This window comes from Eptatretus burgeri, chromosome 12 (assembly GCF_056783735.1).
Source record: "Eptatretus burgeri isolate ZD-2024b chromosome 12, Ebu_testis_v1, whole genome shotgun sequence".
Lineage (NCBI taxonomy): Eukaryota > Metazoa > Chordata > Myxini > Myxiniformes > Myxinidae > Eptatretus > Eptatretus burgeri.
Window position 1 is genome coordinate 50,497,866 of NC_140972.1, and position 14,840 is coordinate 50,512,705.

General features: G+C 45.7%; 1 pseudogene across 1 annotated transcript in view; it reads right to left on the minus strand.

Moving 5' to 3' along the window:
- The window catches only part of LOC147015591 (dual oxidase maturation factor 1-like), a 50,594-nt pseudogene that overhangs the window by 5,788 nt on the left and 29,966 nt on the right, over nt 1-14,840 (minus strand). Inside the window, exons 6-7 of the transcript XR_015050381.1 lie at nt 702-787; nt 387-445 (exon numbers count right to left, since the gene is read on the minus strand). The product of XR_015050381.1 is annotated as a dual oxidase maturation factor 1-like (transcript). The remainder of the gene's footprint in view (nt 1-386; nt 446-701; nt 788-14,840) is intronic.

Genomic DNA, 14,840 nt, shown 5'->3' on the forward strand with positions numbered 1-14,840 from the left:
ATCCTTCTGCGTTCACCAAGTTCTGGAAATATTACTTTTACATATTTTTGTTTTTCTGTACTTATATTGGCAAGGATGGAAATAATTGATTTTTGAAATAGAATTTATTTATTTATTTATTGTGGAACGCCATTTTTAAGTCTTCTGGTTCTGCATTGTCCATTCAGTATGACCCAAAAGCGAGTAGTGATGATTTCGCTCATCACATCCACCATTTGGTCTTGGCTGGAATAATATCAGCGACTTCAGCCTTTGCCACCCTGAGTTTTGGGCTAGTTATGGCTTTGAGGACAACATGTGCACCATGTAAGCAGCATCAAATTCAGAAAGTAATCCACGAATTTGTGCATGAGTTTTGTGTCCATGATGTTTACAATGGCTCTTACTTGTGCAGCTTGCTTTCCTGTAAACTTCTTCCAAAGTTCGACAGGCCGCTCTGATCCACCTGTGGTTACACATAACGACTGAAGGTTATATTATAACAGGTGCACAATTACACGATGAACAGTAGTTCAGATAACAGGTGCATGTGATGTGACTGTTTCCAAAACCCTTCACCAAACATGTAAAATATAGAACCCTCACCTTTCACTTGAAGATTATTGGTTATAAATGCATGTTGTTCGGTTTTGGATATACGAGTGTGTGACACAAGTTTCTTTCACAAAGTGTAATGATATTTGGAGAAATTTCAAACTTACATTCATGCACACATTGCAAGATGAATCGCTGTTCTCAACAACAACACCACCTTGGTTCTTGTAAGGTGTGATCAAATTTGTCGTCACTGTGGAAAAACGTTTACAATCAATTATTTTTCTTTACAAATCATCTCAACTAATTCCCTCCATATATTTTACACTCATCAAAATGGTTCTATGCACTGCACACTTGGATTCTAATTGAAATGTGTCTGTGTATATATATATATATATATATATATATATATATATATATATATATATATATATATATATATATATATATATATATATATATATATATATATACTGTGTATGTACTGTATATACTGCATACAAATATATTGTTACGGAAATAGCCCAAATGGGACTACTAAGTATAGGATTAGCTCAGTTCCCCCATTAAATTCATGTATAGATAGGTTGTTTGGTAAAGTGTACGATAAATGTGTCGGGAGGTGTAAAAGCCTGTTTTAATGTTAATACGGTGGTGGAACAGGAGAGATCGCTCTTCTTCCTCCCATCACGGATGACAGGCCCCTCCCAGTCAGCTGAGGGGGTGTGGCCTAGAGGGAGAGGCAGTGACGCGAAGGGGCGGGGCTTTTTGTCGGAGTCGCCTGGAAAGGGGGTTGAAGAAAAAAGAGCAACAAGTGAGCTCTGAGTTTGGAGAACGGCAGTCGCTGAGAGGAAAGAGTGCTCGTGTCTCGAAGCATGCTGGTGATTAACAATGAGGCCTCAGGTTGAGGCTCAGTTCTGAGCTTGGGAAACTGCAGTCGGCTTTGAGAGGCTGCCTGGATGTGGAGTCGACGATCGACTCGTACGGGGAGGTGATCGACCGATTCGGCCTGCGTCTGGCCGCAGAGCCTCCGTACTTGTTCTCACACCAACGGCTCGTCACGTTTGCCGATCCGCTTGCCGGAGCCCATCAACCTCGACTTGGGCCTTGTCTGGAGGACAGGCCAGGCCTGGATTTGTATGCTGGACCGTGAAAAAGATCAGCTGAGGCCCATCTTCGACCCTGCGCGAGGTCAGCGCGCGCGGAGACCGCGCACGCGGTGCCTTGAGGGAGCGGGAGTGCTGCGCCGCCATTCTTGCCGCGCGGCGCATTTGGACTGGGAGTTCAAACCCGTGGACACCCGCCTGTTTGTTACGAGCGACATTCGTGCTTCTTTCATCTCGTCCATGAGCCATCACCAAGTACTCTGTCTGCATGCATGCTGTCTGTCTGTCTGTTTCGTCTGCACGTTGTTTAAGACATATTTCAGTTGTGATCCCCTCGAAACCTGTAGCCGTTGTTCCCTAGTTAAGAACGGAGGTTTGTTAATAAAACCATTGTCGTGTTTATTGTTTGTGTTGTGATCCCTGATGTTCTCCAATAAATCTGGTTAATTCTCATGAAGTTGCCGCTATGGATTAATTTGTGTTGCGTCGAGGAACGATCCGTTCGATTGGCATAAAAACCAAAGGTGGTTACAGACTGGTACACTCCGCTCGGTCTCTGACAAAACTGGTCTGTAACCAGGGGTTCTCTCCCCCCAACTGGCGAGGTACAAGGAGTACGTTGGTATCGCGATTGAAGACGCGTGACCCGAGGCTTGTGCTGAGCCGGCCGGCATTATAGATTCCCGGAGACGGTGGTGGCACCAGGGAACGGGTCAGAATCTCGCCGCCCCAGATCCGCAACAACTGTCGTCAGGAGCAGGATATTTGTACCAGTGGTGCATTTCGCACCCCGGACATTTGTCACGAAAAAAAAACGGTCCAAATTTGATTTGATTTTATGCTTGAGTGGGTCGGAGGAAAAATTTGCAAATTATAAAGAAAATGGAGTCGCAAATTGGCGGCGCGGCTCCACCTTGGCGTGAAACAAAGCTGGAAGAGGAAAAACGGAAACACGATTTGGAATTGAAACAACTGAAGGAAGAGGTAAGATCAGGCAATCGAATAAGAGAAATCTGAGAACAGACGATAGAAAGAGCAGATAAATATCTAAAAAAAACTCAAGGAATACGGTAAGAGAACGGATGAAAGGAGAAAGGAAGCATGCAAGAGAGGTGAGGAGACGAGAGAGGAATTATGGAAAAAAAAAACTTCGGAGTTACGGAAACACCAAAATAAAGAGAGGGAACTACAAAACGAACTGAGGATGTTAAGAGAGGAAAGAAAGAACGGAGAATGAAACATTAAGGAGCCACACTGTGCAGATCAAACAGTGAGAAGCCAAAGCAAGATTAAAGAATGAGATGCAAGAAAGTTGTGAAAGAACAATGAATGAAGCAGGAAGAGAAATCAGCCAATTGAAGGAAATGACGAGATTGGAAAAGGAGGAACAAGAGAGACAGTGGGCTAAGAAACAAAAAGAACAAGGAATGATGCAGGAAAGGGAGATCAACCAATTGAAGGAAACGATGAGATTGGAGAAGGAAGAACAAGAGAGAGAGTGGGAGAGAGAGGGAGAGGGAGAGAGAGGGGGAGAGAGAAAAAAAAAAGAGAAAAAGAGAAAACAAAAATAACAAGAACAAGGAATGAAGAAGGAAAGGGAGATCAACCAATTGAGGGAAACGATGAGATTGGAGAAGGAAGAACAAGAGAGACAGTAGGATAAGAAACAAAAAGAACAAGGAATGAAGCAGGAAAGGGAGATCAACCAATTGAGGGAAGCGATGAGATTGGAGAAGGAAGAACTATAGAGACAGTGGAATGAGAAACAAAAAGAACAAGGAATGAAACAAAAAGGAGAAAGCAAGGTTGGAGTACGAGGAGATGTTGGGAGAACAACGAATGAAGCAGGAAAAGGAAATGAGCAAGATGAAGGAAACGATGAAATTAGAGAATGAAGAACATGAGAGACGGTGGGGTAGAAAACAAAAACAATACGAGTTTGAAATTAACCAACTCAAGGAGAGAGCAAAGTTGGATTACACAGAGATGGAAAAACTCCGGAAAGATAACGAACAACTCAAAAGGCTCGGAGAGGAAGAATGACTCGAATTGAAAAGAAAATGGAGTCAGGAAGTAGAACAGCACAATGATATGGGATGTGTGACCTCACCACAGGGAGTAACGTTAGTGGTGTGGAACTTGATTGGCATTACTCGTCGGATGACACCACAATTAGAGCAAAGCCTGGTGATTGAGACATTGAGGGAGCATGCGGGGTTGTTGACGAGTGAGATACATTTTGAGCAGGTCCAGCATGTGGAGCTGACAGCCCCAGAGGAGTATGGCGAACCGGCGATCAGCAACCTGCTGGAGAGAAGCGACCGGAGAAAGGTGACTGGAATGAAGCAGGTACATGGTTACATGCATACATGGTGCGGACGAGGAGCTTAAGGTAGAAATTGAATTTTATGTTCATGAAGAGACTCTGTCCGATGGGGTGCACATGTGCGTGACCCCTGGATGTGTGTGTGGAGTGCCTGTGAACGAATGCTGTGAGCCAACAGTCCAGACTACAGCACCGGTATGTGTTGCCGAGGCCGAAGTGTGTGTGGGTATTCACCTGGCGGTCGAGAATGTAGCCCTGGAGTGCGAGGCAGTTGGTCAGTACACAGGCAAGGTTGAAGGTGTGGAATGTCAACACATAACCTTGGAATGTGTGCAGCCTGCTGTGTGTGGGAGTCCTGAGCATGGAATGAGTGGTGACATAGGAAATAGGTTTGAGGTGCAAGGGGAAATAGAAATGCCACCAGGACAGAACTTGAGCCAGGGGACAGAAACCATAATGGACAACTCCACATGGGTTCTTCCAGAGTTGGAGGTGCTTCATCCAGGAGCAGTTTTAGATTGGATTTTAGAAATACAGTTTAGAAATTGGATTTTAATTTCTCTATTAGCCTCACTGGAATTTTGGAGTGGAGTGCAGATGAGTGGCAGGCGGCACTGGCGTGTGTCACTTGGTCTTCAAACCTTTCTGAGCACACGAGTGGTTTGGCTAGCTGAGTGGAGTTTATCTGTCTTCAGGGAGTTGTGGAGAAGAGGGGGAGGCCATTCCACCGATCGGGGTTTACCTGATTTCCGTGAACCCTGGAGAAGAGGGGGAGGCCATTCCACCGATCGGGATTTACCTGATTTCCGTGAACCCTGGAGAAGAGGGGGAGGCCATTCCACTGATTGGTGTTTGCCTGATTTCCGTGATCCCTGGAGAAGAGGGGGAGGTCATTCCACCGATTGGGGTTTACCTGATTTCCGTGAACCCTGGAGAAGAGGGGGAGGCCATTCCACCGATTGGGGTTTACCTGACTTCCGCGAACCCTGGAGAAAAGGAGGGGGTAGACCACAACCCCCATTGAGGCGTGACCCCTTTGAGCCATGGCGGAAAGGCGGCGGGGTCATTTAATGGGAAATGAGGGATTCGTTCCCTCACTCCCCTTCCAATGAGCCAAAGAAGCAGGCCATATGGGGATGTAAGAGATTTTGATTGAAAATTGTACCGAAAGTGATTGAAAATTGAGAGATGATAGAAGGCATAAGAGTGGCACGAGTGGATTTGCGTGATTGTTAAAAATATAAAAGTGTGGTGGAGACATTACAGGCAGAGCATTAAACGCACCTGAAGCAAGTAGATGACAAAGTGGCTTGCTTGAGGGAGGATTGAAATGCCTGGTTGGAACCATGCAGAGGTTCCATGGGGCTGGTAAAGAGATTTGATTTTTCGTTTAAATGGTTGGAAATAAACGATTAGGGCAGTATGGGGGAGGCCAATGGACGACGGATGTAGTGGCAAATTAATTGGGACTTGATGAAAAAGTTTACCAGTTAAATTTGATGACCAAGTGGTATCCGAGGGACTGGTGTGTTGTTGTTTTCACATAAAAGTGAAAGGTGTTGGATGGTGTTGTGGAATGAATGGCAAGGGTGTTTGGGTGAATGGAGTGGTGGTGCGAATGAGGCGAGTGAGTGCGAACAATGTACCCTGTCGGTAGGAGTCGGTAGGAGGTAGGAATGTACCCAGGTTGGTGTAGGTTAGGGGGATTTAAAGGATTCAACATGGATTCTGGCTGCTGTTCCATTGTGCAGGCAGACTGCGAGGGGTAGGTGCAGGCTAAGGAATGGGGATACTGGTTGGTAGTGTGACATGGTATGGGAAGTTGGTGAGTCGGGAAACAGGGCAGCAGGGCTTTGGGGGTTCCTGGCAGGTGAAGGCTGTCAGAGGTGCTATGAGAGCACAGTATGGGTGCTATGAGAGCACAGTATGGGGCTGGAGAGAGCCACCCCTTAGTTCAGAGTGCCAGAAGCACGCTCAGGTGAACTCCAAGGTCGCTGAGTGTCCTCCACCCCCGATTGGAAGCAGGCAAAGAGGCCTCGTAGTTGTCACACTCCCCAGCCAGCGAGTTATGCCTGGCACCACCAAATGAAAAAAGACAAAGAAGGGCCTTGCCCAGGTTTAATAAAATGGAACAGTGTGCCAGGTCGAAAAAAAATGGGTCATTAGGATCATTATAGCCATGGTAGGGTGTGTTGCATTGTCTTGAACTAAAAGTAAATGGTTCGGTTCGATGGACTCTCCTCCGCACCGTTCATGTGTGACACCTGGTACGAGTAATGTTGATGGGAGAATTTGTTGGCAAGGGCCAGGCTCGGTCACCCTCTCCAAGTGCCAGAGAGGCCACCAGTATGTCATGAGCACACATCCATGAAGATAACCGTTGAGTAAGAAACACACCATCCTGTCTAACAAAAAAAGAGAGAAAGGAAGAAAAAAAAGGAGAACTTAACCAAAACAAGTCAGGCAAGGAAGGTTAAGGGGACACTCCATCTCACCTGGTCTAAGGTCATCACACCCATTTGCATCCTCAAGAACACCTCCAAACTGCATTTGCTTACCATCGATATCACCATGCCACCATTGCTGTGTCATCTGCTGTCCAATGCAGGGCTTGTTGCCTGCTGCTGCTTGTGAGTAGGCCATATGGGCTGAAGCATTTTTGTGAGCCATTGAGGCCAAAGTGCTTTTGTGGGCCGTTGCGGCCGAAGATTCATGCCATTTTGTGGGCTCAGTGGGCCAAAGAACTCTTTGTGTGATAAGGCCACTGGGCCAACTGAACTCACCTGGTGAGAGGCCAATAAGGCCACAAAGTGAGGAAACCCTCAGGGGTGAATGGACAATACTGCCGGGAGGGGGCATGAAGGAGCGAACACGTGAAAGAACTTTGAACCTTTGAATATCCTGCTCCTATGCCAATCTTGGTGTTAAAAGTAAAATTGAATGCCCTCCCGTTCAATTCCATAATTAGAATGTTAAGTAGTGTGCATAGAGTGTGAATTTGTTTGTTAGATTGGTGACCCGACACACTAGGATAGGGACATGCCAATATTACTGTGACACTTTGATTTTTGGAGATAAGTGCTTCCCATGTTGTGGGTTAGATTAAATGGGAGATCTGTGCTGTACATTAGACAGGGCCATTGCCGTGGGCTGCCCCAGATGGAGGCTCAGAGAGCCTCGGGAGAAAGGTGGGGGTAGTGTTATGGAAATGGCCCTAATGGGACTACTAAGTATAGGATTAGCTCAGTTCCCCCATTAAATTCATGTATAGATAGGTTGTTTGGTAAAGTGTACGATAATGTGTGTCGGGAGCTTTAAAAGACTCTTTTTATGTTCATACGGTGGTGAAACAAGAGGGATCGCTCTTCTTCCTCCCATCACGGACGACAGGCCTCTCCCAGTCGGCTGAGGGGGTGTGGGCCAGAGAGAGAGGTGTGGCCTAGAGGGAGAGGCAGTGATGCGAAGGGGCGGGACTTTTTGTCAGAGTCGTCTGGAGAGGGGGTTGAAGAAATGAGGGCAACAAGTGAGCTCTGAGTGTGGAGAACGGCAGTCGCTGAGAGGAAAGAGTGCTCGTGTCTCGAAGCATGCTGGTGATTAACAACGAGGCCTCAGGTTGAGGCTCAGTTCTGAGCTTGGGAAACTGCAGTCGGCTTTGAGAGGCTGCCTGGACGTGGAGTCGACGATCGACTCGTACGGTGAGGTGATCGACCGATTCGGCCTGCGTCTGGCCGCAGAGCCTCCATACTTGTTCAAACACCAACGGCTCATCACGTTTGCCAATCCGCTTGCTGGAGCCCGTCAACCTCGACCTGGGCCTTGTCTGCAGGACAGGCCAGGCCTGGATTTGTATGCTGGACCGTGAGAGAGATCAGCTGAGGCCTATCTTCGACCCTGCGCGAGGTCAGCGCGCGAGGTCAGCGCGCGCGGAGACCGCGCACGCGGTGCCTTGAGGGAGCGGGAGTGCTGCGCCGCCATTCTTGCCGCGTGGCGCATTCGAAATGGGAGTTCGAACCCGTGGACATCCACCTGTTGCGAGCGCCATTCGTGCTTTTGACACTGTCCTCTCGTCCATGAAACATCACCAAGTACTCTGTCTTGTCTTGCATGCATGCTGTCTGTCTGTCTGTCTTTGTCTGCACATGTTGTATAAGGCATATCTCGGTCGGGACCCGCTCGAAACCTGTAGTTTCTAGTTCCTAGTTCCTAGTTCCCTAGTTAAGAACGGGTTAAAGATTGTTAATAAAAGCATTGTCGTGAATGTTTTGCTTGTGTCGTGTTTCCCGATGTCTGAGTATGTCTACTCATGACATACTGATGGCCTCTCTGGCACTTGGAGAGGGTGACCGAGCCTGGCCCTTGTTAACAAATTCTCCCATCAACATTACTCGTACCAGGTGTCACACATGAATGGTGCGGAGGAGAGTCCATCGAACCTAACCATTCACTTTTAGCTCAAGACAATGCAACAAACCCTGCTATGGCTAGAATGATCCTAATGACCCATTTTTCCCAACCTGGCACACTGTTCCATTCTATTAAACCTGGGCAAGGCCCTTATTTTTCTTTTTCCATTTGGTGGTGCCAGGCATAACTCGCTGGCTGGGGAGTGTGACTACTACTAGGCCTCTTTGCCTGCTTCCAATCGGGGGTGGAGGACACCCAGCGACCTCAGGGTTCACCGGAGCGTGCTTCTGGCGCTCCTAAGGGGTGGCTCTCTCTCTCGCCCCCATACTGTGCCCTCATAGCACCTATACTGTGCTCTCATAGCACCTATACTGTGTTCTCCTGGCACTGAACCCTACGGTGCTCTCCTGGCACCTCTGACATCCTCCACCTGCCAGGAACCTCCAAAGCCCTGCTGCCCTATTTCTGACTCACCAACTTCCCATACCATGTCACACTACCAACTAGTATCCCCATACCTTGGCCTGCACCTACCCCTCGCAGTCCCCCTGCACAATGGAATAGCAGCCAGAATCCATGTCAAATCCTCTAAGTCCCCCTCACCTACACTAACTTGGTTAAGAGACTCCTACCGACAGGGTACATTGTTCGCACTCACTATCCTCATCTGCACAATCACGCCATTCACCCATCACCAAGAGTCGATCGCCGATTCGACGTGCAGGCCGCCTCTTCCACTGCCCCAAAAAGGCAGACTCGACGTGCAGGCAGCCTCTCTTACTGCCAAAAATGCAGACTCGACGTGCAGGCAGGTTCATAGTCTCTCCCGGCAGATCCAACACTGTGCCTCCTTCGTTTGCTCGCTTCGAAAACCCGAGCATGCCTCGAAAACCGGACTGTTTTCCACAAACTCAACCTTTTTACGAAGCCTTCGTTTCTCTCTCGTTCGCTCCTTCGACACACCAGCACGCCTCGAGAGTGACTGTTTCCACACACTGAACCTTTTTACGAAGCCTTCGTTCGCTTGCTTCGAAGCCACCCCGAGCACGCCTCGAAAACCCAAATGTTTTCCACAAACTCAACCTTTTTACGAAGCCTTAGTTTCTCTCTCGTTCGCTCCTTCGACACACGAGCACCCTCTCTCAGCGAAGCCGACAAACTCCTCCCCTTAGCTTCACTTCCTCTTTTTGGCCACACCCTCTCAGCCGACTGGGCGGGGCCTATCGTCCAGAGAGGGGAGGAAGAAGAGGGAGCCCTTGGCACACCACCACTGTACGAACAATAAAACATGCATCCTCACCTCCCGACACACATGTAACGTCCATTTTACCATACAACCTAGCAAAACATGCATTTAATGGGGGATCTGAGCTTATCCTATATTTAGCAGTCCAATAAGGGCCATTTCCATAATAATATGAACAGTTTTGTTTTTATGATTCATAAATTTTGAATGAATATATATGATTTTATTATCAAAAACAAAGGAATTTTAGGGGGGTATGAAAGATAGTTCATCCTCCCTATCCTACATAAGGTGGGGGGGGGATGCATCCTCCCTTCCCCCCAGGATCTATGCCCATGCCATAATTTTTCTCAAACAGGTTGACCAGGTATAGTGTATTACAGAATTAATACTTAATTTTCAGGTATGATATATTTACCCCCTGACATTTAAATTTTTACCCCCAGGGGGTAAATTTACCCCTGGTTGAGAATCACTGATGTGGAGGAGTGTTTTTATCTTTGGGGTGGAGGGTTGGTGAGGAGTAGCAGAGTACGCAAATTTGCCTTGTAAATGTGTGTCGTGTGGTGCCGCCTCCAGGTGGGGGGCCCCGTATTTAGATTTATTCTAAGTCCACACACTTCACAGTGCAGTATTCCTATCCCCACGTTTTCCAGCATAGTGAGATCTTTTGAATTCGAAGCAGAATGTATGTTTTTGCTTCATGCACGTAACCTGGACGTAAAAAATATATATACATATATATATATATATATATATATATATATATATATATATATATATATATATATATATATATATATATATACATATATATATACATATATATATATATATATATATATATATATATATATATATATATATATATAGATATGTATATTTATATATACATATATGTATATTTATATATATATATATATGATGTCATATATATACATATATATGATGTCAGAGAGATCAAGATGTGGTGCATCACTTGGGAATGTCACGATCTCTGACCTTGATTTCGCAGATGATGCAGTCATCTTTGTGGAGACTCTTTATTTCCTTTTGGAGACCCTCGAGGTGCTGAATGAGGAATCGGAACCACTGAGATTATGGGTTTCCTTGGTCAAAACAAAGATCCAGGCTTTCAATGACATATTGGATGCTGCTTTCTTGTCTGTACCTGTTTGTGGTGAGGATGTTGAGGTCACAGAGAGATTCACTGACCTCGTCAGTGATATTCGTGTCTCCACTGGCTGTGAGCCAGAGGTCTGTTGACGTCTGGGTCAGGTCTGTGGAGTCATGGATTCACTGGATCATGGGGTGTGGTGCTGTAGGTACCTGTGCAGAAGGATGAAAGTCTGAGTCTTCAGGTCCTTGGTGCTTCCAATCTTGCTTTCTGAAAGTGAGACTTGGATACTAACCAGGGATCTGAGACGGAGACTTAACTTTTTTTTACGTGCATGGTAACTTTTTTTTTACGTGCATTGTCCCTGGCAGCTGGTAGTGTCTGGAAATGGGGACCCATCAAATGAGAAGGTCTTGTTGGGCGACCAGCAGTAAAGAGACCCCTGGCGACCGATGTAAGGCTGCGAGAGAGCCTGGATGTGTGGAGACCCTCCCTGGTGGGATGTACAGCAAAGAGCTGTTGGCAGTCAGGGACCGAATATTTGAAGGGGGGGGGGGCAAAAAAGTCGTAAGTCGGGCGACTTGGTTTTGGACTGCAGACCCCACAACCGGAAGTGCCCCCACCATTATTGTTGTACTGTACCTCCCGCTGCCCAGTTGAGGATCCACATGTGTGTTATAACATTTAAGCTATGGTCTTGCAGGGTGGAATGAATGATTTATATTTGCAGTGATGAAGTGGATTTGGTGACTGGGTGTGCTCTGGCTTTCAAAAGGAATTAGCCACTGTGGCTAATCCAGGTTTAGAATGATTAGCCGCAGGAAAAAGGAAATAGCCACATATTTTATTCAAAAGTTTTTTTTTTTTAGCAATATGAAATAATAAGTTAATTTTAAGGCGGATGTGTGAGTTTGATGGGTGAGGTTGGTTGGATGAGTGAGTTGGATTGTTCAGATTGGTTGGATGAGTGAGTTTGACGTGTGAAATTGGTTGAATGAACGACCATCAGGGGAGGTGGTGATTGTGAGGGATGGTGGTGGTGGTGGTGATGGTGTGTGTGTGTGTGTGTGGGGGGGGGGGGGTATGGTCGTTGTGCCTTTAGTAGGTGGTAGTGGGGGATGGGGGTGGTTGTGGACAAGCATTGGACCAACCTCATGCCAGTCAAACTCACTCATCCAACCAATCTCACCCAACAACTTCACTCATCCAACCAATCTCACACATCAAACTCACACTTCCAACAAATGTCACACATCAAACTCACTCATACAACCAATCTCACCCATCAACTTCACTCATCCAACCAACCAAAGTCACCCATCAAACTCACTCATCCAAACAAACTCTCTCATCCAAACAAACTCGTCCTACTACAGGTACTACTACTGATTGTGTCAAAACTCACCTGGCAACCACTGACCCAAAGAAGCATGTAGCGCCGAGTAGCGCCGAATCATTCCGGGGGGGAAAAAAAACATTTTTCAAAAAAATTAAATTAAAATTTTGAGACGAGAATCATGCGTAATTTCGGTCGATTTTTTTTTTTTTTTTTTTTTTTTTACTAGAAACAAGTTTAAAACTATTAAAGTTAGTATATATAAGCTTGTACGAAGTCACGCGTGATTCCCGTAATCAAAACATACAAAATGGCGCTGTCTCAGCCATCTCAACGAAGGTTGAATTCTGTGCTAAAATCACCCAAAATTAGTCTAAAACTGGTAAAAAGAAAAAAAAACACAAAAACCTGGATTAGCCACAGTGGCTAATGGGTGGTTTAAAATATTAGCCACAGGTAAGGGGGATTCGCCCTGTGGCGACATGGCGAGCGGCAGCGCACACCCAGGGTGATCTTCAAGTTTGAGAAGCCCATCCCGAGGCACACAGCTAAGTGCTGGGATAAAGGAGGGATTTTTCTTTTATTATTCTGTTCCTTTCTGCATTTACGTCTGTCTGGAGGCACCTCAATTATATTTAGGTTTAGTTTACCTCTCGTTTTCTTTCATTATTACAATTTGAATTATTGTCATTGTACATATTTGATTATTGTTAGGAAAGTATTATTGAATTTAATCTCATTTGCTTGTGTCCGTGTGTCTGTTGTGGGTCGAGTAAAACCCCTGTGCTGTGCTCCCGTCCTGGTGAAGCGCCTAACATTTCTTTTCCGCATGCACTTTAATCTCTAAGAGTCTCCGCTGTGGGCCTACAAGGGAGAACTTTGGCCATCCGTCTGAGTAGGGGGTTAACCCCCTTGGACACGACAATATTTTACTTTGGAACTCACAGAGAAATATATAACCTTTGCAAAGCAAACCTGAGAACAAAATGCTTTAGAAACAGTCGCCAGGACAAAGGAAAACCTGACAAAATCTCCATAGGATACTGGATGAAACTCTGCCATCACACTGCCTGTAACAGGCATGACGTGCCCACCCACACACCTGCGGAGAGTCCCGACAGATCCAAATCTACGCATATGTACCATGTCCGTGTGTGCTGTATATGTACCTCTCCCTTGTAGTATCTGTTGACTACATCCCGATTGGGACACAAACTCTACCGCTATTAACGGTTGCATGCTCAGGAAAGTGGCTTAAGCACTCCAACGGAACGCCTGGCTTGGCAAGCGATTACCAATTACCATCGATAAAACTATGCACCCAGAAATGCCCAAGCAATGTCTGAATTGGACAAATGAACACGTTTTTCATCGGAACTGCTGCTGAGTTCAAAATTGGAGCTTCAATTTTGTAATTTGGCTCAGTTTAAGAGATTCTCGAGGTTATCACATGTGCAGAAATGAAATAATGCCATGAATGCTGGCATCTCCAGGCATTTATATGAATTGTAATGCACCCAGTGATTCGTAGCTGTGATGAACAGGTATTCGACGATACGAGTGAGAAAAGTGAAAAGAAAGACTGTAGTTAAGAAATTGTTGTGGCCTGTTCCAAGTCAAGGCATGGTTATGTAGGCCAAAAAACATTGCGGCTTTAGACCCCAGCGACATAACCCAGAAAATGCTTTAAGACTCCATACAGAGCAAGGTGACCGAGGATCGCCTGAGAAAGGACATAATTAAATAAGGCCGGTAATTATCTTCAAAAGGGGTGTTTTAATTAACCCAAATGCCCAATCTTCACTCCTGCACTTCTTTCGAGTTCCCTGAGTATGCCAGCAAAGTTTCAGGCTGCTCGGCTCATCAGACAATTTATTCATTATACCATCATCATTCTTTCATCCAGTTTTCTGAGTGTCCCACGTGGTCTTTTGACAAAAGGTAGTTCGGTTTTCGCCAGCACCCAAAACCAATTATATATTGCTGCCCTAATCTCTCGACATCACTCACTTGACAAGAGTGACGAGTGTCACACATCTCAAGTAAAGGTGAGATAATAAGCATTTCTTCACTTCCATTTCTACTCTAATTCTGTTAATAAATTCTCAACAATGACGTTTTGGATGTTACAGTAATCCTCAAAGTGCTCCTTCCACTGTTCTTCTATTTGTTTTGCCTCCCAATCTTCCTGCATTGTTATTTTTATCAGGATTTGTATTTTCAAAGTAAATTTGCTACATATCTTATCCGTCTTCTTGAAAATCTTCTGAATGTTATTTTAGTGATGGGCATGTCCCATCTCCTCCTCTTGGTCATTCAGCCAGTTCTCTCTGTTGCCTTTATATTTGTGGAATCTTGTGTTGGTAATGACCACACTGTTGTATTTTGCTGGTAATCACCAAAGTCTTACAATCCTTTTTTAGTTTAGTGTTGAAATCGCCAAATATCCATCAGAACATTGTGACTTTGTTTGTAATATAGACAATGTATTTGGAAGTACTTTCTCAAAGTATTGTGATGTGCGAAACTCTTACAGAGCATTGGTGCTGCCGAAGCAGTTTCCTGGCAAGGATTATCCTGAGTGCTTTGCCATTGCCTTCCCAGCAGTAGCTGGGGCAGAAATTTTGAATTTGTTCAGGGTGCCGGTGATAGCTCACCTACTCTTTGCAAAAGACACTATGGGACGTCCCATTAACGTCCACCAACTCACGCCGGTAGTTAGGACGTCCATCCGAGATCCATCACCATGGGATATTTAACGCACACTA